This window comes from Octodon degus, unplaced genomic scaffold, assembly GCF_000260255.1.
Source record: "Octodon degus isolate 3935 unplaced genomic scaffold, OctDeg1.0 scaffold00321, whole genome shotgun sequence".
Lineage (NCBI taxonomy): Eukaryota > Metazoa > Chordata > Mammalia > Rodentia > Octodontidae > Octodon > Octodon degus.
In genome coordinates, this window is record NW_004524897.1 from 1,212,740 (window position 1) to 1,216,637 (window position 3,898).

General features: G+C 37.7%; 1 pseudogene; it reads left to right on the plus strand.

Moving 5' to 3' along the window:
* The first annotated feature begins 357 nt into the window (after positions 1-357).
* Positions 358-3,898, plus strand: part of LOC101580340 — a 108,319-nt pseudogene continuing 104,778 nt past the window's right edge.

Genomic DNA, 3,898 nt, shown 5'->3' on the forward strand with positions numbered 1-3,898 from the left:
TATTTATCAAGCCAGTGTCTTGCTGTATAGTTCAGGCTGATCTTGAGTTCACTATGTAGCCCAAGCTGGCCTCGAACTCATGGCAATCTTCCTGCTTCAGCCTCGCAAGTGCCCAGATTATAGGTATGTGCCACCATGCCCAGCTTGGTAAATTTAAGGAAAATATAATTGAATAGTGACCCTAATGAGACAAGTGATCAATGAGTGTAGAGAAAACACTAATAAAAAATCCAGTCAAGGTAAAGAAAGATGCACAACCTGCATGCTCAACACACACACAGAAAAATGAGAGTCTATAAGAAAGTTCCAAACAGAAATATAGGAGACAAAATATAATTGACAATATGAGTAGCGGAAATGACCAATGTGAAGACAGGCAGTCAGATTTATAGAGTAAGGTTGTGGTCAGTGACCAATTAATGAAAGATACCTTAAAAACACAATGTAACATGAGAAATGGATACAGAATCTTCCAGATGATTCAAAGATTATTGATGGTGTGCACCTGTAATCCCAGCTTTTGGAATTAATAAGAAATCAAAAGACAGCACAAAGGGCATAAATCAACCTGTTTTGGGAAGTAAAACCATAAAATTTTTCAGACATGGAAAAATATTTTGGCATACAGGAACACAAAGAATACAGAACTCTGAATGGCCATGATCAGACAAAAATCTCTCCATGCCACATAATAATGAAAATACCAGAAATCCAATGAAAAACTAAAATCTTAAAGGCTACTATAGAAAATCAATGAATCATCTATACAGGAAAACCCATCAGAATTACAACAGACTTCTTGACAAAAGCCTTAAAGTCAAGGAGAATGTGCAGTGAGGTCTTTCAAGTTCAAAAACAAAACAAAACAACCAAAACTGTTTGATCTTGTCAAATTATCTTTCAAATTTGATGGAGAAATAAGATTCATAGGATCAGCCAAATAGCTCAGCGAATTATCGCACCTGCAAGCAGGCTAAGGGACTGGAGGTTTGATCCTCAGGCCTGCCATACCTGCCCCGCCCCCGAGGCACACTGAGGTGGTGATTGAGACTGGGTGTGGTGGCGTGCACCTGTAATCCCAGCTCTTGGGAGGCTGAACACAGGAGGATCATTACAACTCTGATCTACATAGTGAGACCCTGTAGACCCTTATTAAAATAAAACAAAAGAACACAATAAAGCAACAGAAAAAATATGACAGTAATAAGTCAATACCTATCAATTATAACTATCAATGTAAATGGTCTCACCTCAACAGTCAAAAGACACATATTAGCATAATAAGTCAATGAAGAAAATACAGCAGTATATACTATACAAGAAACACATTTAAGGGGCTGGTGAGATGGCTCATTGATCTAAAGCACCTACTTAGAACAAGCTTAGCTAAAGCACAGGGACCGCGGTTCAATCCCCCAGCACCACATGCCAGCCAGCCCCGCCACCTGGTGGGCTGAGCTGGCCACACACACACACACACACACACACACACACACACACACAAATAAATAAAATTTAAAAAAAGAAACACATTTAAGACAAAAAGAGACACATAAACTAAAATTAAATGATGGAAAGCAATATTGCATGCAATGGGGATCTTAAAACAAGCAAGTGTAGCCATCCTAGTTTCAGAAAAAGTGGACCTTAAACTAAAGCTCATCAAAATAAGCAAAGAAAGACTGATTAATACCGGTTAGTGGAACAGCAGGAGGAAATAACAATTATAAACATATGCACTAATGCACAGTGTACACAATCTCATAAAACAAGCACTAATCAATATAAAAGTTCAGCTACACATTAATACAACTATGTTGGGGGACTTTTATATTCCACCATTATAAACAGATCAACTAAACAAAAAACATCAGAAAAAAACAGAATTGAAGCACACTTTCAAAGAACAGTACACATTGTTTTTTGCTGCATAGTTAGACAACCATATATGAAAATGATTGTAAGAGAAAAATAATTGCCTGAAAGAAATAACCTTAGTCTCCTGTATTATAAGGGCCAGGAGAAACAACATCTGATATATTTTATTGGGGAAATGGTTTCACAAGTAAGGACTGGAACAAACTAATAACGGATGGTAATTTTCAAAGGTTATGGTAAACATTTTAAAAATAAAATTCAAGTACAGTTATAGCAACCATACACATTTGTAATTCACCTACACAAGTAAAAGCATTATTTTTTAATCACACATATTTCTCCAGGTTATACAGAAATAGTTGTTGTAGGATGCAATCCAGGAAAGGGGCTTTAGCTGTGTTACAATGCCAATTTATTTTTATTGAAGTCTTTTTATTGCAAACAAACATCAAAATTAATTTTTCACTAACTTTCCATTTTTCCCATAATTTCATTGACAAACAAATAGAAATGAGACAGTTTCAAACCAAATTGGGAGGACAGTTTCAATAAATAACACACTGCATACATTCTTCCTAGTGGTTATTTGCTGTACAAGATGCAGACTTGATATCCTATTTAGAAACACTATTACAACAAATCCCTCTATTGATCAAGAGAATGTAACTATATATCTATCCTAACCATTTTGAATAAACAGAAACAAAATGGACATTCATCTGTATCCCCTTTTTTTTGGTTAGTTCCGTTATTTGAATATTATAGGTGTGTTACCTCAGCAAAATATTCTTTTTCAAAAAAGTTACTTATTGAGATGACCCGGGGCCTCCAGATCCTGAACAGACCCAGAGGACAGGCCCTGTGAGTGAGTGAGACCACCAAGGGCCGTGGGATCCTGAACAGACCCAGAGTGCAGGCCCGGAGAAGTGCAGGCCCAGCACGGAACCCTTCAGCCGAACTCCCTGCAAAGAGGCTAGTGGCAAGACCCACTCAGCTGATTCAGGAGCAGAACATCTTGCCAGAGTGACACAAAGGGTTCAACTCTAACGCCTGCAGCAGAAAGAAGTGAAGCACAGCAGTCAGATCCAAACAACACCCACCTGAGGAATCTAAACTTCATAGATCCAGACCTGGTGCTAAGGTAATAACTCTATCTAAGCTCTACACCAAAGGTCAGAAGACAGTGGTATACAAAATGACAAAGAAAAGGAACAAAATGCAGTCTCAGGCCCCGAATCCACCCAGTACAAATGCAGAAGACACTAGCACTGAGGAAACTGGAAATCACACACCAGATATCTCTGAAATAATAGTGTTGACAGTAAAGAATCAACTGCAGAAAGGTATAGAAGAAATCAGATCAGAAATAATTTCGGGAGAGAAAACATTCTCTCAGGCTTTCACAGAGAGCACATTGGCCAAGCAATGGCCGTGACTCATCCACATGGCTGACACTGACAAAGGTTCTACAATCTGAGGTACAGGATCTCAAGATAAATCCTGAGGGGATTTCACTGACCTTATCAGACCCAAAAGCTACAACTCTTGTTGCATAGGTCCTGCTTTACCTTGGTCTTAAACATACAGTAGAAAAGTATGAAGATAAAATATAGGAAGGAAAGCCATGCTGCTATGTTGAGTTGTGTGGGACTCAGGTCAACAATTTCTGACGTTGCCAGTTAAACAGAAGACCCAATGCTATTATGGGCTACTGGACTCTTTTAGAATATTTTGCTGAGTCTACATACCTATAATATTCAAATAACGGAACCTAACGAAAAAAGGGTATACCGATGAATGTCCATTTTGTATCTGAGTATTCAAAGTGGTTAGGATAGATATATAGTTACATTCTGTTAATAAATAGAATGATATGCTCTAATGGTGTTTGTAAATAGGATCTCAAGTCCGCATCTTGTACAACAATTAACCACTAAGAAGAATGTATGCAGTGTGTTACATATTGAAACTGTCCTAGCGATTTGATTTGAAAAAAAAATCTATCCTAATGATTATTTTT